Source organism: Vipera ursinii (genome assembly GCF_947247035.1).
Source record: "Vipera ursinii genome assembly, chromosome: 2".
NCBI lineage: Eukaryota > Metazoa > Chordata > Lepidosauria > Squamata > Viperidae > Vipera > Vipera ursinii.
The window spans coordinates 286,468,388-286,492,205 of NC_139513.1; the positions used below are offsets into that span (position 1 = coordinate 286,468,388).

The 23,818-nt window shown below is 43.1% G+C and overlaps 1 protein-coding gene across 4 annotated transcripts in view; it reads right to left on the bottom strand.

Moving 5' to 3' along the window:
• ARK2N (arkadia (RNF111) N-terminal like PKA signaling regulator 2N) overlaps nucleotides 1-23,395 on the bottom strand; it is an 87,783-nt gene extending 64,388 nt beyond the window's left edge. For 3 of the 4 annotated variants that reach the window (XR_014491472.1, XM_083354869.1, XM_083354867.1), the window contains exons 1-2: nucleotides 23,152-23,395; nucleotides 1,780-1,863 (exon numbers count right to left, since the gene is read on the bottom strand). The gene's annotated coding sequence lies outside the window, so the exon portion shown is untranslated. Of the gene's footprint in view, nucleotides 1-1,779; nucleotides 1,864-12,820; nucleotides 13,262-23,151 lie in introns of those variants that run through there. The other variant, XM_083354868.1, reaches the window with a different exon arrangement.
• Nucleotides 23,396-23,818: the final 423 nt, after the last annotated feature.

Genomic DNA, 23,818 nt, shown 5'->3' on the forward strand with positions numbered 1-23,818 from the left:
GAGAACAGCGTGTTACACACATACACAAACACACACACACACACACAGAGAGAGAGAGAGAGAGAGAGAAGGGAAGTGCAAGAGCCTTTCTCTGTCTCTCTCTCTGTGCAAACTGGGAGCTGCAGAAGGCTGAAAGTGCCGCATGAGGCTCCAGAGCCGTGGGTTACCAACCCGTGGTATAGGGTTTCATGCCTGAGTAGGAGGTTGGACTAGATGACCTCCAAGGTCCCTTCCAACTCTATTATCATCATCATCATCATCATTATTAATTACTATTATTATTAACCACTGCAGCGATTCACTTAACAACTTTGGCAAGAAAAGTCGTAAAATGGGGCAAACCTCACTTAACTACTGTCTCACTTAGCCACAGAAATTTGGGGCTCAACTGTGGTCATAACTCAAGGACTACCTGTTGTCATTCACTGGTCTCTCCTCACTGTTGCCTCTTACCTCTTCAATCTCACTAACCAAGTGGCCTCCTTTAGATTTCCTACTTGAGCAGAGAGGTTGGACTAGATGACCTCCAAGATCCCTTCCAACTTTATATTATTATTATTATTATTATTATTATTATTATTATTATTATTATTATTATTATTATTGTTGTTGTTGTTTTTTATTATTATTATTATTATTATTATTATTATTATTATTATTATTATTATTATTATTATTATTATATTTAAGGAAATGCAGTCTCAACAGTAGCAATGGTTCTCCCTTCTGACACACCACTGGGCATAAAGTCCTTCTTCTAATCTTGAGCAAATCTGCTCATGATAATTTACAAATGGTGTTCAGCCCTCCGACTACCACCACCACCACCCCCGCCGCCATGAAGATACCTCTTCTATTACATCAGTTCCAGTTTCTTTCCCCACATTTTTTCTTTACAAGGCAGTCGCTACTTCCTATATCCCAGGGGTGGCGAACGTATGGCGCGCGTGCCAAAGGCGGCACTCACAGCCCTCTCTGTGGGCACACGCCCCGTTGCCCCAGCCCGCCTCCCACCGCGGCCCAGAGAGCAGCGCGGCCAAGGACATGGCAGCCGGGCAGTGGGGACAAGACTCCGCCCTCGCGTCCCGTCACACGCAGTTGATGCTTGCAGGGGGGGGCGAAGGGCGTGGCTGCCGTGGCGCTGCTGGGCTGCCTGGGCGATCTGCTACAGCGGGCTGTGGAGGCAGTGGGTGGCCCTGCGGGCAGGGTGGAGCAGGCAGGTTGGGGGGCAGTTTTGGGGGGCACTCGGTCTCTAAAAGGTTTGCCATCACTGCTATATCCCATCACCAGCCTGTTTGCTTTCGTTTTGTTTGAGAAGTATGTGCAATGAAGTTTATTATTCAATTCTATTCTCTCTGAGAGACGGAGTGGCTGGCGCATGCAGGTGGGAATCAACTTATTAACTGAATTATCAGTTAATTATCTGCCAGCTCATGGGGGGGCTCACAGAGTGGCATGCAACTCTCGGGGTTGTGCCCCCCCCGCCTTTTTAAACTTTTAACTTATTCAATATTTGTTTTACCCAGCTCCCATTTTACTGACCCATTTTAGTTTTATCTTGAGTTTTATGCTTTTACCTATACACTGACCAGAGTAACTCTGATGGGCAGTGCCTAAATTGGATAAGTGATTACTTAATTAGCGATTCGTGGCAGACGCACATAGGTATCTGCAGATCCAAAGGGTTGCCTTACATGAACTGTGAACCAATAAAAAGCTTTTGCAAGTGAAATTTTGCATGCATTTAAATATGAATATATGGTTGAATTAATTCCTTACTTTTCAGCCTCGGCTGTCACTGCTCTGTAGACAGAAAACTTGAGTGTCCAAAGTTGTCATTCTGGCTGTTTCCCACCAAATTCTCTAAACAAAGAAACATATGCATAAATTAACTTAGAAAAATGTTTCCAAAAAAAATTACATCTGGAAGACTTAGCTACTAGTGCTTATGAGTGCTGTTCACGTTTTTCCTAATTTATATAGAGAAAATAATATTTGCAGAAAAGATATTACAGGTAGTTCTACATGTTCTCTTCTTTGCATTGCTTACATGCAGAACCTGGCACAAATTACTTCCTCTTCCCTGTAAGTCAACTCTGTACTGTAAATATTGTTCAAAATTACAATAAATTCAATTTAAATGATGCTTTTGTAAGGTCAGAAGAAACAGTGTGGCAACCTACAAAAGATTTCATGCATTTCAATCCAATTCCATGTTACATTAAGCAGACACGCACATTACCTGCTCTTTTAGTAATGAAAGCGAAAACCAAAACCTCCCAAATAGTAAAGGCTGAGTTTCACAAGCAACAAAGAGCTGTCCGTAATGCTTATAATAATTTTGTTAAATTAGTACAAAAAAAGAACCCAAAATAAAAAGGTACAGAAGAGAAAAGAAATAGAAAAAATTTAAAAAAAATAAGAATATAGTAAAGAAAATGTATAAGGGATAGATATACAGGGGGATGGCAGCATGAAAAGAACCATATTATGGTAGATAGCACAATACAACAGGGTAGATTTATATAATCTGAAGAGAAAGCAGAGTATAAAATTTGAACTGGGGAGGAAAAAAGCCATTCATTCATTCATTCATTCGCTCCTCCTCTTGCCACAGGGTAATTCTGGGTGGCTTACAGCCATAAAAATGTATTTATGCAGAACATTAAAACATAAATTATAACTAAACATTAAAATCTGATGACATGTAGGGAGGGGTGGGGTGGAGGGGAGGTAAGATCTGTTGTTACTACATCCTGTTACTATTCTGGTTAATGGACTGATTTTTTTTTAAAGTAAAAATTATACACTACAGTCAAAATCTGTTTTTAAAACCTATATCCCTTTCGGGGTGCTTTATAAAACTGAAGCACGCGTAATGGTGTACATAATAATAATGATCTTTGGAAACAGCTTTGCTGTTTTTGATGTTCCAAGTCCTTTTGTAGCTTCCAATTCTTTGTGACCCAAAAGGGGAGGGGGAGAGAAATGGTCAATAACTGCTTCTTTGAATTCTAACAGTTCATATTTACGTCATCTATGATGGCATCTAACTATTTTGTCTTCTGTTTGCCTCTTTTCCAATTGCTTTTGATTATTTCCAACTATTAAGGTCTTCTCCTATGTTTTTGGCCTTCACATTAGGTGTCCGGTTTCATTTTAGTTTAGTTCGTCCAGTGAATACTCAAAAGTTTTACTTCATTCAATATTGAATTATGTCTTCTTCACAGTCCAAAGTATTCTCAAATTCTGAGCAACAGATCGGTTTTACCAAATCTCTTCTTTCCACTTTAACGAAAGATTTGGTTTGTCAAGCGGTAATCACTTTGTATCATAACTCAGGCTACCCCATCAATCAAAGTTCTGGTTATCCAATCCCAAAAATGACAGCGTGGAATTAAAAAAAATACGAAATAAGGATTTGGATACTTCTTATTGAAGAAGCCTCAGAATATTCAGGCCTTTTTATTATTTCCAATCCAACAGATTGTCGGAAAAAATTAAGTGGAGGAGGTTAGGTTTCTATCTGTCTGTCTGTCTCTTTCTCTCTCCACCCCATGCTTCCCAGTGAAATATCACACTAGTGTAGGGGTAGGCAACCTCGGCTCTTTTATGACTCATGGACTTCAACTCCCAGAATTCCTGAGTCAGCTATTCTGGGAGTTGGAGTCCATGAGTCATAAAAGAGCCGAGGTTCCCTTCCCCTGCACTAGGACAACACCCTACGCTCTTCAAAATAACGTTACTAATTGAGAGGGCATCCGGCCCTCTCAATTCCTGGCAAATAGATGGGGAAGAAATGGAGGAAGTGACAGATTTTATTTTCCTGGGCTCCAAGATCACCGCAGACGGGGACTGCAGACAAGAAATTAAAAGACGCTTGCTCCTGGGGAGGAAAGCCATGGCGAATCTAGACAGCACACTAAAAAGCAGAGACATCACCCTGTCAACAAAAGTGTGTATAGTCAAGGCTATGGTCTTCCCAGTTGCAATGTGTGGCTGTGAAAGTTGGACCATAAGAAAGGCCGAGCGCCAAAGAATTGAGGCCTTTGAACTCTGGTGCTGGAGAAGACTCCTGTGAGTCCCTCGGACTGCAAGGCGATCCAACCGGTCAGTCCTAGAGGAGATCAACCCTGACTGCTCTTTAGAAGGCCAGATCCTGAAGCTAAAACTCAAATACTTTGGCCACCTAATGAGAAGGAAGGACTCACTGGAGAAGAGCCTAATGCTGGGAAAGGTGGAGGGCAAGAGAAGAAGGGGACGACAGAGAATGAGGTGGCTGGATGGAGTCACTGAAGCAGGAGGCGTGAGCTTAAAGGGACTCCAGAAGATGGTAGAGGACAAGAAGGCCTGGAGGAACGTTGTCCGTGGGGTCATGATGGGTCGGACACGACTTTGCAACTAACAACAACAATAATACCCACATTGGGGGCTCTGGTGGCTTAGCAGTTAAAGATGCTGAGCTTGTCAGCTGGAAAGCTAACAAGCCAGGTTCGAGTCCTGGGTGCAACCCGAGTTCCTCTTCCTCGCTCCAGCTTCTGCCCTCCTATCAGTTCGAAAGCATGTGAATGCGAGTAGATCAATAGGTACCACTTTGGTGGGAAAGTAACAGCCCTCCTATATGCGCCTTTGGCATATAGCAGTGACGGCGAACCTTTTAGAGACCGAGTGCCCAAACTGCAACCCCGAAACCCACTTATGTATCGCTGGGTGCTGGGTGGGCATGGCCCATTGTGTGGGCGTGGCCCATTGGGTGGGTGTGGCTGAGGTGGTAACGGCAGACTGGGTGGGACTAAAAAGTTCAATCAATTCCAACTTTGTGAGATCTTTTTTTTCCCCACGAGAAGTTGAAATTGATTGATTGAACCTTTTTTTGTTTTTTGCACACAGCGGTGGAGGCCTAAAGTGAAAAGGTTTTATAAAACCCAGCTGAAAGGCCTAGGACTGGGGCGACAGCGCGTGTGCCCACACAGGTTCGCCACCACGGGCATATAGCTATGCTGGCCACGTGACCACGGAAAACATCTTCGGACAACGCTGGCTCCCTCCGCTAAGAAACGGAGAGGAGCACCGGTCCCCTAGAGTCAGACACGGTCGAAGGATCTGCTAAGGGACTGCTGGGAACAATTGCAATAACTGATTGCTCGATATGCGAGGGCTGTTATTATACTATCCTTATACCGATCCACTCCACAATCAAAAGAAGAGGAAGTTATGGCCATGACCGGAGAAGGCAACTTTAGGACAATATTCTTGGAGAGGGTGCAATACCACTTGCCTCTTAATATGGATATGTATACAAAGTTTAAAACAAAGTTTCGGCTGCCTTTCTTCATTTCCAAGGAGTCACAAATAATATCTTGCTTTGCCCACTTAAGACTTTTCTATACTATCCATGTTTATCGGGATGAATCAGGGTGGATAATAATCAATGATATTTTTTGTTAAAAAGGATTTTTATTGAAATTGGATTTTTTAAAAATTTTTATCAAATTTATTTTAATAAAACGCTTTGGGAGTAAAAAAAATCTATCTAAGGATAGTTTTCTACTTAATATATATTAATAACTTAGTTTATTCAGCATGAAATCGAGCTTAGTTATGTAGTTATATAGTTTTTGGTAAACTATTCAATGAATCCAAGCTCTGCAAGCTGAGATAACTTGCGCACTGCACTGATGCATTCACACAATTTCACAGTAAACCACGAGACAAATCATAAAACCAAGTTCAGGAATATTCCTTTATCCCATTGCTTTGCAAATCTGCGTACACTACAGACTATGTTTTTTGTTTGTTTGTTTTTTTGAAGAGAAATGCATCTGTACCAGGCTCCAAGTGTTTTAATTAAATAAAAGAATTTGAGTAGTTTTCCAACAGTGTGTGATTAACCGATTAACCTAAAATCGTTTCCGATATCGCTGTTTTACTAACCTGACAGCTTATTATTCTAAATAGGAAACCTTCATTTTGTTTGCAAATAATAACATTAAAGGTTCTAACTACCAGCAAGAATGAAGTCCTTACATTTAAAGAGCACCTGTCATTTCAGATCCATCATGGCAATGCCTGTTAGCAGGCATCCACTCACCTGCTGCCTGCCACGTCCCTCACCTTGTGGTGTTCACTGCCGCATCACCAGCCGCCCCATTAAAGTGAGTGGGACTGTCGGTGAGTCAACAGTGGGTCAGAGATGACAGCTGCTCTTTAAAAATTACAATTTAAATCGAGTTGGTTTAAATCAAATCCACCCTGGGAGGAAGCAATCCAAGTGCCCCTGGTTTATGAAGAACATTTTAACTACAATAAATATCAGCTGTAGCTTCCCACAATATAGAAGCATAAGTTTCAGAAGGCAACGTGGACAACGGCTGCAGTTTTGCAAAAGCCAGCCCAAAGTAGCGTCCTGAATTCGTAAAATCCTTGGCGTTTTAGGCGTCTGCCAAACTGATAACCGACTGCACCATTTTTCAATGTTTTTTTTTAAAGACAGTATTTCGAAAAGTGTGATAGTCCGATTGGGGTTGGCTGAGCTGATGAAATGAAATACCTACTTTTGAATCAGCATTGACCAGGAGTCTTTATTTCGTAACTTTGAAGGTATAAAATTAGGTAAGCTTAACTGTGCATGGCCATGTGCTACAGCTGCCAAAAAAGCCAACACGGTGCTAGGCTGCATTAAGAGGGATAGAACTGAGATCACCTGAAGCGTTAATACAACTTTACAAGGCCTTGGTAAGGCCACACTTGGAATCCTGCATGCAGTTTAGGTCACCAGGATGTAAAAAAGATGTTGAGACTGTAAAAGAGTACAGAGAAGAGCAACAAGGATGATCAGAGGGCTGGAGGCTAAAACATATGAAGAATGGTTGATGGAATTGGGCATCTCTACTTTAATGAAGAGAAGGATGAGGGGGGACATGATAGCAGAGTTCCAGCATCTGAGGGGCTGCCCCAAAGAAGAAGAGGGAGTCAAGCTATTCTCCAAAGCACCTGAAAGCAGGGCAAGAAGCAACAGATGGAAACTAACCAAAGAGAGAAGCAACCTAGAACTAAGGAGAAACTTCCTGACAGTTAGAACAATTAACCAGTGGAACTCCTTGCCCCCATAAGCGATGAATGCTCCATCACTAGAGGTTTTTAAGAAGAGACTGGACAGCCATTTGTATGAAATGGTATAGGGTTTCCTGCCTGAGCAGGGGGTTGGACTAGATGACCTCCAAGGTCCCTTCCAACTTTATTATCATCATTATCATTATTATTATTATGCCACCTATAATGATGAAAAGTAGGCAAATGTTTACAGCAACACGGCACTTCAGCCTTCAAAGGCAGCATTCAGTTGATTTGAATAGTTTACAGTCAGCATAGAATTTATCAAACTTTCCTATTACGACTAATATACAGGGCTACAGCACTCATCTATGAGGCAGCCAATGAAAAGGACAACAACTGAAAATACAGGGAGATTCACCCAAGTTGACTTCTCAAAAAGGAAAACAATATAGCACTCTTAGAAAATAGTCTGAGAACAAAAGTCCCGGAACGTAAAGGACAAAACTTTGTTCACAACTCTAAGCCAGGTTAACTTCCCTTTGCTATATATCTTCTGCAAGTCGCCAGGCCAAATTCAGTATATGAAGTAGCCAAGGGGGGGGGAAAAAAAGTACACTTATAAATTACCTGTACTCTGTAATTTAAAGGCTAGTAAAGTGGTTTGCTTTTGTGCTGGTACAGAAGGAAGGAGTATAGCCTTACTAATTAATCCCAGATCAATTGCACACAATTACCTCTTACCCATTTACTCAAGGTACTGTGCAGCCTTTGTAATCCTACACAATTATTTCAATGGTGGTTTTTTTTTTTACTACAAGAAATAAATAACTATGTTAGGTAAACCTATTTCACCCTGATTTGTTAGTCTATTTTTGAAAACGTGCTATAAATACACAGAGGATTATATTTCGTAGCCGTGAGACACATGGAAATCAGCAACTCGGCCTTTTAGTTGTATTGGCCCCAGGCTGGGAAGCAACACACAAAACAGTTGCTCACGCTGCCTTCTGAGAGATATTATTTAAAACAGGGTCTGTGTGTGTGTGTGTGTGTGTGTGAAGGAAATCATGTAGCAAGATGAACTTGCAAATTTTGATGAAATGAATTATCCGCAGGTAGTCCTCGACTTACGTTCATTTAGTAGATGTTCAGTTACAACGGCAGTGAAAAAAGCGACTTATGACCATTTTTCACTGTTGCAACATCCCGCGGTCATGTGATTTATATTCATCCACTTGGCACAGCTGGTTCCAATTTATGACGGTCGCAGTGTCCCGGGGGGGTGGGGTGTTGTGTGATCCCCTTTTGCAACCTCTTGAGAAGCAAAGACAACGGGAAGCCGGATCTACTTAACAACCGTGTGACTCATTTAACAACCGCAGCGATTCGCTTAGCCAATGTGGCAAGAAAAGTCGTAAAATGGGGCAAAACTCACTTGACAAATTTCTCACTTAGCAACACATAAATCCTGGGTCCGACTGTAGTCATATGTTGAGGACTACCTGTATTATACAGCTGACATCTTTGGGGCATTTCCTGAACAAGCATCTTTATTTATTTATTTTTAAAAAATCAATATCTTATAGTGAAACCCAATATGGCAAATACAAAATGTCTAATTCTGACCCAGAGGAGCATTTACACGGGAGAGGACACAGGAGGAGGAAGAGTTGATGGTGGTGATCTGCTTTTTCAGTATAATCTCTTCCTCTAAATCCATTTCCCATTATCCTTGTTATGCACACAGCAATTAAAAACAGGAATCTCTTTCTATTGGCAAAGTTCAAGCTGCAGTTCAGGAATGTCACGCGACTAGAAATTAAATGGTCAACCCTTTTTAAAGTCTGAGTAATAGAGGTAGTCCAGTTCATTTAGCAACTGTTCAAAGTTACGACGGCACTGGGGGGAAAAAAAGTGAAAAAGTGACTTAGGACCGTTTTTCGCACCATTTATGACCACTGGTTGTAGCATCCCCAGGGGATCACGTCATCAGAATTCAGTTGCCCGGCACCTGACTCATATTTATGACGCTGTGCAACCTTCCGGCAAGCAAAGTTAATGCGGGAAGCCAGATTCCACTTAACCGTCGTGTTGCTAACGTAACAACTGCAGTGATTCTCTTAAGAATGGCGGCAAGAAAGGTCGTAAACTGGGGCAAATGTCTGAGTCGGTAACAGAAATTTTGGCCTCAGTTCTGGTCATAATTTGAGGACTACCCGTACAGATGCCAAATGCAGGTTACAATTAATTCCATCCAGTTAAACTCTGCTCAGAGGAAGAGAGAAGAAGAAAAGAGAAGTTATAGTCTTATCTATGGGACTTAAAAATGGCTGGATGGAAGAAAAATATAAAATTGGCTTATTGGATTATAGTTAAATAATGAATTGCTATGTCTGAAGCTTAATGGTCATCTTGACTGGATAGGGTTTTTTTTATTTTATGGAAATGTTTCATTGGGCCAATGGATTATTTGCATTATCTACAGTATTTTTAGCGCATAAATAAGCCATTACTATTTCCTGTAATGCTTAATTCATTGTTTGCGTTCATTGTTAAATGGAATTAGACTTTTATTATTAAAGAGAGGAATGAGAGGGATTTATACTAAACTAGACAGAAAGGTAGATATGCTTATGTTGTTAGGCATGCCTTTTCATTTTTATCGGACCTCGGATGATTCACGAGGAGAGCTGAAGACTGATAGGTTAGTTCAGGGGTAGGCAACCTCGGCTCTTTTATGACTCGTGGACTTCGACTCCCAGAATTCCTGAGCCAGCATGGCTCAGCTTGGAATCCTCTCCGTTTTCCCTCAGCATGGCTGGCTCAGGAATTCTGGGAGTTGAAGTCCATGAGTCATAAAAGAGCCAAGGTTGCCTAGCCCTGGGTTAGTTTATACAACGTGGGGGGGAGGTACGGAATGAAAATGCATTTGGGGATTATAATAAAGTGGGGGGAAAGAGGCTCTGCATTTTGTAGAGGATATTGTGGCCAAAAGGTAGCTTGGGGTGGAATCCAGACAACGGATAATTTTCTCGGGAGGAAAGACAATTCTGAGATCATCCCCATGTATTTTAAAGCAGGCAGGGGGTGTCCCAAACTTGGCAACTTTAAGACTTGTAGACCACAATTCCCAGAATTCCTCAGTCAGCTAGAGTTGAAGTCCACAAGTCTTAAAAGTTGCCAGGTTTGGGCAACCCCTGTTCTAAACAGCTGGCGGGGAGGGGGGGGAAGAGATGGTCTGTAATTCAACAGCAGAAACAGTTTTTTCCAGCTGCTTATGTTCAGCTGGAAATCACAGTTTCCATCATGCTCCGAGCCGTTAATATAGGAGGGTTTTTGAGGACTCAAAGCTTGTCCTAGCCTCACTTTTTAAGTCACCTTGGAGTTTAATTTTCTTTTTACTATTTCTTTAAGATTGAAAGGCTTTCAAAAGTTGTCACACTAGTATTTGCTGGGCGAGTTAATCTGTTTTAAAAGAAAGAAAAATATGTGCCTCCCAACACTGTAAGATTTTTTTTTCTTTTTTTTTTTTGGTAATATACAGCACAGGGGACTATAGTGTTTTAGCTCGTAAATACTAAGAATATGGATGAAACTGATTTATAGAAAGATGTGCAAGTCAACTAAAAATATCTTATCTTGTGGGAAAGGGGGTCTGTGTTTATAAATTGCTGGGAAGGCTTTGAAGGCTTAGGAAACTGCCAGATGGCCTTGTTAAAGAAAATTTACAACTGTGTGAATTAGTTAACTATATTGCAACCAAAAAAAATGTTGAAGAGAATCAGGCTGCTCTCAATAAAATTTAAAAGGATATCATAAAGTAAAGGACGCTAAAATTATAATCCATAAGAAAGAGATGGAGATACTGCTTCTACAAACTGGAGGACTACTTAAAAACAATAAGAGATACCACAAAGTACGTCGTGGATTGTTTATTAAAATTAAAATATGACAGACTTTGCTAGAGAGGCAACCCTTCAAAGTACAACTGGAACTTGATAAAGATGACAAGGATTTTGAGAGATGATAAACACCCCCCCCCCAAAAAAAACCCCAGAAGTTAATCATTTGATATATGGGACTTTAAAAGATTGCTGGGAAGAAGAAGGGGGAAAATGCAAAATTGGCTTGTTTGATAATGGTTAAAAAGACACATGTGAACTGGCAGGTCCTGCAGCCTGGGCCCCAACCTTCGCTCCTTCCTGCGCGATCTAAAAACGTATTTATTTTAGCAATCTGACCTGGTTTGATGGGGTAGGGGAGGGGTTTTAATATGTTTTAATTATTGTTTTAAATTTGGGCATTATATTTAATCGTTTTTAACTTTTGTATTCTGTTTTTATATTTATTGCCCTGTACACCGCCCTGAGTCCTTCGGGAGAAGGGCGGTATAAAAATATAATAAATATAAAATATATAATATATATACTAGGCCTCCAGGGCCCCTTCCACTTCTGAGGCACACTTAAAGACTGCAACAGGGAGAGCAGGGATTAGAGTCGTAAATCAAGGATTACCTGTATATTATTCAGAGCCAGCAAACTTGCACAGTGGTTATTTGATTTGGACTGAAATTTGCAACTTCAGATTCGCTTCAAGTGCATCTCAAACAATATATCCCCAATGGTGCAGGGAAAAATGAAAGAAGACCAGGTTGGTATCACGAATAGTTTTCTACAAACTTAAGAGAGAAAATCTGTACGGAACAGCACTTCTTTGTTCCTGTAATTTCCATGCAAGAGCATAGGAATAATATACCACCAGCAAACCACAGATCCAAACAGGACGCACAGGTTTGCTCCTGTCAGCTTAGTGATAAACCTGGATTTATTTAAAACTTGCCTAACTTAGCTTAGAGCAGGGGTAGGCAACCTTGGCTCTTTTATGACTTGCCCAGAATTCCTGAACTGGCCCTGCTGACTCAGGAATTCTGGGAGTTGAAGTCCACAAGTCATAAAAGGGCCAAGGGGTTGCCTACCCCCTGGCTTACGAGCTTCATTATGGCCGCTCCAGATAAGAGAAATACAAATGGAGGTGTGGGAAGTCAGCCCCCCAGAGAAGGAAATATTAAAAGGGCAGAAAAATGTATTTCCTCAAAGGATCTTAAAAGAGGCAGAAAAGCAGGCCCAGTTTTCCTAATAGCCCCAAGAGCCTTGGTGGAGCAGTGGGCTGATGCCTCCTTAAGTAACACCAGCTGCCTGCAATTAGTGCAGGTTCGCATCCCACCAGGCTCAAGGTTGACTCAGCCTTCCATCCTTCCCAGGTCGGTAAAATGAGGACCCAGATTGTTGGGGGCAATAAGCTGACTTTGTAATAATGCCGCTTGGGGTGTGTGTGAAAGCCCTAACAAGCAGGCATATACATAGAATGAAGGCTACTGTTAAGCTTGTAAGCCGCCCTGAGTCTTCGGAGAAGGGCGGGATATAAATGGAATTAAAATAAAATAAAATAAAATAAAAAATAAAGTCTCCCTCCCCCAAGCAGAAACCAGCTCTGCAGATGTGATAATCTTGTCAGAAAGACCGGAACCAGGAAACCGGGATTAGGAAGAAAGATCCCTAGAATCAACACCAAAAATCTAAGAGTCATCAGCCACAGCCCCAGGGAAGCAGGATACGACCTTTGGGACATAATAGGATTAACACACCACCATCAGAATACCAGAAAGGCACACTCAGACTAAGGTCAAAGTTCATGCCACAGAAACAACTCCAAACACAAAAGCCCAAGAAGGTATAAAAACCCACTCCCTACGTGTGCTCACTCTTTTGTTGTTGTTGTTCCAGCCAGGCCCTCTTCCTGCCTGGCTCTCCTCTTCAATAAACTGCAACCTTCTTTCTTAAGCAGTCGCCATGTTGTTTATTCCCGGCTTGGACTGAACCACGATGAAGACATTTCCTTCAACCGAGGTAAACCTCAAAGGGAACTCGAGAGGCCAAGTCTCTTCAGGTAGATGGGTGTATGATTTTAGACACAGGTGGTCCTCGACTTACAACTGCGTAGCGACCATTGGAAGTTACAACAGCCCTGAAAAAGGTGACTTATCGCCATTTTTCAAACTTGAAGGCTGTTGTAGCATCCCTATAGTCAAGTAATCGAAATCCAGGCGCTTGGCAATTGATTTTTTTTAAAAATCCCATTTATATCCCGCCCTTCTCCAAAGACTCAGGGCGGCTTACAATCTAAAGCACAAATCAATGTGCTTAGCAATATTTATGATGGTCGCAGTGTGTCCCGGGGGGTCATGTGATCACTTTTTGAGACCTCCTGACAAGCAGAGCCAATGGGAAACCAGATTCACTTAACTGTGTTATTAAATTAATTGCAGTGATTCACTTAAGAACGGTGGCAAGAAAGTCGTAAAATAGGGCAAAACTCACTTAACAACTGTCTTGCTTAGCAACAGAAATTTTGGGGGTCCATTGAGTCCTAACTTGAGGACCACCTGTGTACTTACAGAGAGCAGCTGTGAATTCGATAAATAAACAATATATAAGTGCTGGGGAGAAATGTTACTGGCATCATTTGCTACTAATATCCTGCATTCTTCATAGGCCCAGATGGGTCATCAGAAAGGGAAATATTTTAATACTGTACAGATGTTATTGTATATGTATTAAAGCAATCCAATATATCAAGATTTATAACCATAATAAAAGGAAAAAATAGGAAAAAAGGGGAGCATTCAAAACTCACTGAAACAGCATTTTTTTAGCCATCCAAATTGCATCACAAAAGTTCAGACTGCTGAATAACTACTTGGAAAATTACTCAGTAACAACCCAGCTTTACGTTTATGGCTCAAACTACACAGCTTTGCATTTTAATTATATCACCTGTATTAACTATTTTACAGACTGCCAGCATTTCTATTATCACCATAAACTCTTCTGGGAAATATAATTGTTTCAGGGCTGTACGCTAAATAAAGAAATTAAAAAACACCCTGAAACAAGGCACTCTTGGTTGCTCTGCAGGAATCTTTTTGGAACTAATGCAAACATAAGAAGGCTCCCTTATCTGACTCTTTATTTTTTTAGCACTTATGCTTAATGAATTAGGCACGGATCTCATTTCATTAATTTCAGGCGGGATGTGTGTGCATGTTTCTTAATTAACATAATAAAACCACCATTTCACATAATAAAACTACCCGAGCCGTGGTGGTGCAGTGGTTAGAATGCAGTCCTGAAGGCTAATTCTGCCAACTGCCAGCAGTTCGATCCTGACCGGCTCAAGGTTGATTCAGCCTTCCAGCCTTCCAAGATCGATAAAGTGAGGACCCAGATTGTTGGGGGCAAATATGCTGACTCTTTAAACAGCTTAGGGAGTGCTGCAAAACACTGTGAAGCGGTATATAAGTGCTACTGTTATCTCAAACACAACTCATCAAAGATAAGCTATACCCTTTAGATAACAGCCTTCACTCCAGCCTTTTCGCATTTCCTTGGATAACATCGTATCAAACTCTGAAAGCCACCAAACGAACAAAAGATTCAAACCATCTCAATGAATGATGAATGCTGGCTAAAAGGGACGACATAATTTCTGAAACAACATGGAATTAACTGCCTAATTTATCGTAAAAGTACGTACAGCTCTTTTGCCTCTAAATGGTGTGTCCAACTGCCCTAAGTTTTAAATGTCTTTTCATAATTTCATACAATTTCAAAAGTTAAATTAAGACGACCAAAATCATCTCCAACTACCTACAGTGGCTACTACTTAACACATACCAAGAACCGCAACATTCTAATAATTCAGAAATGAATTTGGGTGGGGGGGATGAGAACATGACGCAGAGGCCAAGCTAGAATAGATGCTACCAAAATATTTGAGAAACAGCACCTAATCAGTCAATCCATTGCTGCTGATTTACAAAGACTATAGATTACTCATTTTCCCCAGAATCTATTACATTCATCTGACATTTAAATTTAATTTTATCAGCAGTGCCCTTTTTTTGTGTGTGTGATGCCACCTGGCATCGCCAGGAATGACAGCTTGCTTTCCAGACAAGGAATGCACGTTGCTCTGTTTCCGCATCGTGTTCTCCGGTGAGGATTGGCTTGGGATCTTGTGGGTAGACAGAATATTCCCCAACCACTCCTTTTATGCTATGCAGAAAATGTTTTGATCCCTTTTGAAGCCAAGTAGATGGAAGCGAAGTACGGGGACTGAGAAGAATTATAAAATAAAACATAAAATAAATATCTGAAAGATACGACAAAAGCCCCAGAAAGCTAAGGCGTCTAAGGAGCACTTTATTCTAAGAAATAACGAAGAAGCCTAGCTGGGAATTACGGGTTAAGTTTAATTTCAGTTGCTATGTGCTCCTAAACCTACTATTCTGTCTCTGATATTTATTTTCTTTGTACCAACTGAGCAACTCCGTGTTTTGTTTCACTTGGAATTCCTTTACGGTGGGAGAGGTTTGTCTAGTTAGGAATGACTAGCAACAGTTTGTGGCTTACACGGAGCTTTGTATTTATTTCCCTAGGGGAAATACTTTTACATTACAATATCTGATTTGAACGGCTCTTACTTATTTCCCCAGCGCTGAGTATTTCCTTACGAAAGGACATTTTTAAACTCTTTCAATTCCTTCGATTTTGTTTACCTCTTCTTATAAGACTGGTCTGTATCCCGAAGAGGAGAAAAAGGAGAGCTGGCTTGTCTAGCTGGGCGCCTCAATACTTCAGGGCCAGGGAGGCGCACGGTAGGTTTTTATTTTTATTTGTTTAAAAAAAAACAACATTGTTCTCTTTTCTTTTCAGTCTGCCAGAAAAGCACCTTTCGGTTATGGGAGCCCACCGTGTTGGGGCCATGGGGAAGGGTGCCAGGTGAGGGACAGGCAATTACTTCCAGCTGGCTCCACCCAGGCAGGAGGGCGATGGAAGGCAGACCCAGAATTTGTGACTTTCAACCTTTCTCCCTACGGGCTCAGTCATGCTGCTAAGCGATTACGCCAAACTCATTGGGGAAAAAAAAGGAATCTTCCAGGAGAAAAGGGTTGCTTGAGCTGCACTGAGTGGTTTAAAAGCTTAACCTTGGTCATTCTCGTTACGCAGGAAAGCAACTGAGCAAGGAAACTCTTACATTTATTTGCTCCCAAATACAACCGCATCATATTCCTCTGACTGAAGCCTATATTTACTGCAGGGCGTCTGCAAAAACATGGCGCTATTATGACTGGTGGACTTCGACTCCCAGAGTTCCTCAGTCGGCCATTTTGATGAAACTGCGGGCTTGGATCCAGACTCTCGGGGGTCTTCAAAACTTGGCCCTTTTATGACTGGTGGACTTCGACTCCCAGAATTCCTCAGTCGGCCATTTTGATGAAACCGCGGGCTTGGATCCAGACCAGGGGTCTTCAAACTTGGCCCTTTTATGACTGGTGGACTTCAACTCCCAGAATTCCTCAGCCAGGCAGGAGCCAAGTCTGAAGAGCCTTTTTACTAACCCATGACAACTACAGTAGCAGGGGTGAACAAATTGCTATAGTCCCAAAGAAAGCTAAAGTATGGTTTATTTTAATTATGCTTGATTATTTGATCATTTAAAGCAGGCTTGGTTGGAGTCATATGATATGGTAAGCCCTAAATCAGTTTATTAATGAGAGTGGCTGAGCCTATGTAACTTACATAACTGGGAGCTAAAGTCCACAGGTCATAAAAGGGCCAAGGCTGAAGACCTCTGCTATATTGTGTGATTTTCACCTGTGATTGGCACCCCATCCACGATAAAAAGCATGAGTTTTACAATACAGGTAGTCCTAGTTATGACCATAATTGAGCCCAACATTTCTGTTGTTAAAGAGAGACATTTGTTAAGTGAATTTTGCTCTGTTTTATGGTCTTTCTTGCCAGTTGTTAAGTGAATCACTTGCAGCCGTTAAGTTAATAAACACGGCCGTGAAGTCAATCCGGCTTCCCCACTGACTTGGCTTAACCAGACGTTCGCAAAAGGTGGTCATGTGACTCCAAGACAGTGCAAACCGTCATAAATGTGAGTCAGTTACCAAACAATTTTGTTCACGTGACCGTGGGAATGTTGCCAGGGTTGTGTGAAAAACGGTCACAAGTCACTTTTTTCAGGGCTGTTGTAACTTTGAATGGTCAATAAATAAACCAGTGGTTTATTTATTGGCTGAGGAATTATGGGAGTTGAAGTCCACAAGTCATAAAGTTGCCAAGTTTGAAGACCCCTGTTATAGACCCTGAAAGTTAAAGAATTCCAACTGACAACGCCTAGAGTAGGAGTAGGCAACCTTGGCTCTTTTGTGACTCGTGGACTTCAACTCCCAGAATTCCTGAGCCATCATAGAGTTGAAGTCCACGAGTCATAAAAGAGCCAAGGTTGCCTACCCCTGGTCTAGAGCAGGGCTTTTCAACCTTTTCACCCATTGCACCACTTTTAGGATATGGAAACATCCGAGTACTACCAGTCGCCTAGCAAGGTGTCAAAAACTTGATGACCCGCCCCCCAAAAGGAAAAAAGTGAAGTACAGGTAGTCCTCGACTTACAACAGTTCGCTTAGTGACTGTTTGAAGTTACAATGGCACTGAAAAAAGTACCCCCCAAGCCACAGACGAGCAAGACACCTGCCTGCCCGCCCGGGGGCGCTCTTCCTCCTGTCCGAGGTTTTCATTCTTGTGAGTATTTCTGTTGAGGATTGGCAGCAGGGGTGGGGTGGGAGGTGTTTGGTTTTTATTCCTCCCATCTGCTGGGTGGTTGCAGCAGGTTTTGGTCACTTCACATGACCCTGGGACACTGTGAGCGTCGTAAATAATCAGTTGCCAAGCCTCTGAATGTAAATCACAAGACCCTGGACATGCTGCAACATTCCAGTGGATTGGCGCTTCTTCTGGGCTCAGCAGAAGCGCCAGGATCAGCGCTGAACTCCAGCTGGATCCTGGCATTGATCCTGGCGCTTCCGCTGAGCCCTGACAACCTTGCAGCTCCAGCCGTCTCTCACTTAGGCTTGTGCGGTGCTGCCACTGGTTCAGCTCATTCCCCTCCCCCGCTACCACTTTTCTAGGATGGTCACGTACCACCTGCCAGATGCCAATGTACCACAGGTAGTACCTGTACCACTGGTTGAAAAGCCCTGGTCTAGAGAAAGAGCCTACTCTGATAGATAGATAGATAGATAGATAGATAGATAGATAGATAGATAGATAGATAGATAGATAGATAGATAGATATAGACAGAGAGACATAGACAGATATAGACAGACAGACAGACACAGATGATAGACACAGACAGAAAGACAACCTTGTCATTTTTTTTACTGTGGGCACAATGAAACACATTAAAAATGAAATTTAGCTACTTGCTCTCAAAGTGTACACATACATCACACACAAATAAACGTGCTATAGAGAACACATGTATAGACCTACATCCTTCCATATAAGTAACGTATAAATATTAATCCCTGTCCATCTTGAATACATAACGGAAGGAGGAAGCTTCATGGCCCCTGACAAATGGCATGCCTTGCCCCAGAGGTGAGCTTCTGGCTTTCCAGCAGAGCATTAAGAACCGGCTCTCTCAACTCGGGTGCAGATCCAACAACGGTAGGCAACCCTGGGGGTTGGTTGGTGGCTTCAGAGAGCTCTTTCCACCTTTTTGGTTTTAGCTCTGTGTTTTTAACGCTCTCTTTTATAACATAGGTTTCACGGTTCTAATCTATAAACTCCCCAGAATCATTCAGAAAGATGGGTAGTGTGTATTTGATATACAAGCAAAAAAAAAAAAACAGGATTAGAATTACGAAGTAGATGTTTTTGTTATTTAGATGGCAAATAGTTACATTTAAGAAAAAATAAAAGTATTATTCGGTATCTATATATTAACCAATGAGCTCCTAAACCAGGGGTGTCAAACTGCTGGCCCGGGGACCGGTTTCCTCATACCGAAGCTGTGCCCACCCCATTGCCGGCAATGCAAAAATATTGCAATACGTTGAGACACGTCATGTGACGTGGCAAGTTTAACACCCGTGTCCTAAACTTTCCTTAATTTTCTTCTAAGTTTTTCCTCAATTTTAATATTTCTCCACTTTAGTAAACTATATATCTATTGCTCTAAATGCTGTCCAAATTTTATAACCAATTTGTATAAAAGAACAAAAACAACATCCATTCTTATATTAAAAACACAAGCATTAAGGTAGGTCACGGGTGCCAAAGCAGCTCTACATGTATCTATGTTTTTCACACTGATTTCACATCAAGAAAGCTTTTACACAAAGTCATCATCAAATGAACTCCACCCATGAAAATATTGTTCAAGCTTATTTTTGTCATTCTTGAATAAATCTACTGAGATGATCTTGCTGAGATAGAAAACTATTCATACTGTGCCATGGACACTAAAAAATATCACACAGTTGAGGATATGCAACTGAAAATATCTGAATGCAGGCTAGAGTGTAACTGAAACAACTTATTAAGATAGTAAGTATAAATAAAACCCCTTCACTAATTTTATTTGATTTCTTATAGCGGTTCCACTTCAATGGACTCTTGACTGTCCAGAATAGCAACGTTTGTTCAAACCGAACTATTACCCAAATTTAAACTTTATTTCTCTTAAATATTTCATAAATTATTCAAAAGTGTATGTCTCAAAAAAAAATCCACAGCCAAATTATAAGCCTGAATATCATTCAAACAAAAATATCATTCAAGCAAAATCAAGCAATAGAGAGGTTATTAAATTTAAATACCTTTTCCTAGGATTTTATCGCAAAACATTCTGTACTGTACAATATACAATCTTCAAGTTTTATTCTGTGAGATGTTAGGCTGAGATAGTGATTATACCTGTATCACCCACTGAGCTTCCATGAACAAGGACAACCTCGGCTCTTTTATGACTCATGGACTTCAAATCCCAGAATTCCTGAGTCAGCTGACTCAGGAATTCTGGGAGTTGAAGTCCATGAGTCATAAAAGAGCCAAGGTTGCCTACCCCTGAACAAGGCTAAACGTGAACCTGAGTTGTCCTAATCCAGGGGTCTTGAAACTTGGCCACCCGTGCCTGGCTGAGGAATTCTGGGAGTTGAAGTCCACAAGTCATGAAAGGGCCAGGTTTCAAGACCCCTGGCTTACTCTAATACGTTGACCACTTCACCACTCTGCCCCTCATTAATGCAAATTGACAGGTTAGGGTTGTCAATCATAAACAAGGAAATATGTCAGTCCAAGGAGTTGTCTACATTGCTGTAACTTCCGCTGCAATTCTCTAACTTCCCCAAAACATCCATTTCTAAACCACTGATTTATTGCACTTGATGCAACAAAAAGAGCTGTGACTGGCAAGCAAAAAACAACCCCTATGTATCGCCAACGTATAGGGTGTTTTCTGTTCATACACGGACCTAGCCATATTCTCAAGGTTTTTGTCCAGTACCTTAATTAAATTAAAAGTTAAAGTTAAAGTTGACCATCCTAGTGAACAACTGCTAGACCTTTTTCAGTCGAGTTTCAGGCTGAGTATAGTACAGGAGGGGTCCCCAACCCTGGCAAGACCTCTGGACTTCAAATCCCAGAATTCCCCAGTCAGCACAGGCTGCACTTGTGAACGAGCCAAGGTGAGGGCTGCCACGTTCTCCCGGCCCTCCTTGATCTTTCAGCAGCTTGTATTATTCTGGACTAGCTGTGGGGAAAATAGGACCGATAGGAAGAACTGTGGCTGATTCAAGTTAGCGTTGCCAAGTGCTACAAGGGTCAACATTCTCACCCTTCCTGCTTAATACCTACGAAGAGTCACTCGGGGAAGTAATTCTTCAGCTTGGAGTCAAGTATCAATACGTGAAGGACTTGCCTGACCGTTTGGGGGCTGTTGAAGTCTTGAGTAGGGAAACACAGGTTCAAACTCAAACCTAGGAAGACTGAGCGGTTATGGCTGCTTCAAAGTTTTGGGTTTGAGGATCTTCATCCTTAAATGGGCTGCATTTCCTTTTCAGGTCTAATGGGCAAATCTGCCTGTCTTCCTAAACTCTTAGCACCTGCTTGAGAAGTATTTGGAAACAGCTGGTGCCCAGGAAAGCTGTTATACAAACCCTAACACACACACACACACACACACACTTGTGCACCAATCAGGCCTGGACGAGGAGACCTTCCTTGCAGTTACTCCCGCTTTGATCACTGCAATGGGGTCTACGCTGCTCCGGAAGACCATTCAAAAGGAAAACTGTATTGTAAAACTTTTCAATAAAAAAAAAAAAAAAGCCACAACTGGGCCAGAATGAAGCAACAGGCAAGCCTAGCCGTGCCCATGAAACACATTTTGTGAGCAGCACTGATTGCTGATAAGCTTCCAAGAACAATTCAAGGGGTTAGCTCATGCTGGTAACTATAAAGACCTAACGCAGGGGTCTTCCAACTGGGCCCTTTTATGACAGGTGGACTTCAACTCCCAGAATTCCTCAGCCAGGCACACGTGCCTGGCTGAGGAATTCTGGGAGCTGAAGTCCACCAATCATAAAAGGGCCCAGTTGGAAGACCCCTGCTTTTTCTGATCTAAATAACAATGCTGCAAAAATCAACCTAGCTAAAAAGCGCTATTAAAGCAATTAGAATTAATTAGTAATAGAATTAATCATATTGACAACACTGGAGGGAGCGGAATTGTCTGGAAAAGTCTAGGACAGGGGGTCTTCCAACTTGGGCCCTTTTTTTTATGACCGGTGGACTTCAACTCCCAGAATTCCTCAGGCAGGCAGGCTGGCTGAGGAATTCTGGGAGTCGAAGTCCACCGGTCATAAAAGGGCCCAGTTGGAAGACCCCTGCTTTTTCTGATCTAAATAACAATGCTGCAAAAATCAACCTAGCTAAAAAGCGTTATTAAAGCGATTAGAATTAATTGGTAATAGAATTAATCACATTGACAACACTGGAGGGAGGGGAATTGCCTTCCATCCTTCCGAGGTAGGTAAAATGAGGACCCGGATTGCTGGGGGCAATTAAGCTGACTTTGTAATAATGCCGCTTGGGGGTGTGTGTGAAAGCCCTAATAAGCAGGCATATACATAGAATGAAGGCTACTGCTAAGCTTGTAAGCCGCCCTGAGTCTTCGGAGAAGGGCGGGATATAAATGGAATTAAAATAAAATTAAAATAAATAAAATAAATTGTCTGGAAAAGTCTAGGACAGGGGGTCTTCAAACTTGGGCCCTTTTTTTATGACCGGTGGACTTCAACTCCCAGAATTCCTCAGGCAGGCTGGCTGGCTGAGGAATTCTGGGAGTCGAAGTCCACCGGTCATAAAAGGGCCCAAGTTGGAAGAAACCCCCCCTCCCCCCTAACTGGACCACAGATGGCCCTTCCGTCGCCAGCGTCCTTCCCGTGACTCATTGGCGCCACACGCTCACCCGTTCTTAAACTAACCACGGTTTATGCCAGGGATCTTCAAACTCGGCCCTTTTTTTTGACTCGTGGACTTCAACTCCCAGAATTCCTCAGGCAGGCAGGCAGGCTGAGGAATTCTGGGAGTTGAAGTCCACCGGTCATAAAAAAGGGGCCCAAGTTGGAAGAAACCCCCCCCCCGCCCTAACTGGACCACAGACGGCCCTTCCGTCGCCAGCGTCCTTCCCGTGACTCATTGGCGCCACACGCTCACCCGTTCTTAAACTAACCACGGTTTATGCCAGGGATCTTCAAACTCGGCCCTTTTTTTTGACTCGTGGACTTCAACTCCCAGAATTCCTCAGCCAACGTGCCTGGCTGAGGAATTCTGGGAATTGAAGTCCATAAGTCATAAAAGGGCCAAGTTTGAAGGCCCCTAGTTTATGCCTTCATCCCCTCCCTGCCCCCCCCCCAGTTTTCCGGCCGGCCCAACGCGCTGAGTGGCTCTCCAGGCCTCAGACGGGGCGATCCGAATCGGGAGCTTTGAAGGAGGGAGAACACAGCAAGGGAAGCCCGGGGAGGGGGTTGCCCGGCTTGAGGAGGGGGGAAAGGCGAGCGAGGCGACCGAAGGGAAGCGTTGTGGGGTGTTTTTTTTGAGGGGGGGTTTCAGCCTCCGTAGGCCGAGGCGCTCCGGGAGGCTTAAGCGACGGAGAAGGGGAGATGAGGCACTCACCAGAGTCGCCGTCGTCGCCACCGCCGCGGCCTCCGAGGCTCTCCCCGGCCTGAGGCCCCGCGGGAAGGCCCAGCTGGAGCATGAGGGGCCGGGGCTCCTCGTCCTCCTCTCTCCTCCCCCGGCGTGGCCGGCGCCGCTGCCTCTGCCCGGAAAAGAACGGAGCCGGAGGAAGGTGGTGGTAGCGGCGGCGGGGAGGGGGAAAAAAAATGTCACCTCAGAAAGGAGGCCGCTGGGATCGCCTCAGCTCGAGCTTTCCCGACGTCACTTCCGGAAGCAACAGCGGCGCTGCCCGACGGAGGAAGTGCGCCAAGGGAGGAAGCGGGCGCGCGGCCGGAAAGAACGGCGGAGGGCGCGAGGCGGCGGCGCGCTCTGGGCACGCGCGCCGCCTGGCGGCTCCCGGCTGCCCCTGCAAGGGGCAAGGGAGGCGATTGGGCGGGAAAACGAGGGGAGAAAGGCGGGGCGCTAGAGCTCGCCCTTTCCAACGGCTGGCGGCCGTTCGAAAGGCGACTGCGCCTGCGCGTTAGGAAGGAAAGGAAAGGAAGCAGGCGGGGTTAACCGGGAGCCAGCTGTTTGGTGGTGGTTGTTTTGCTTGACCCAGATTAAGGAGTTGTGTGAACAAGGATATCGGCCTGGGACCACTTTGCAAAGAAAGCAAAAGGAGAGAGTA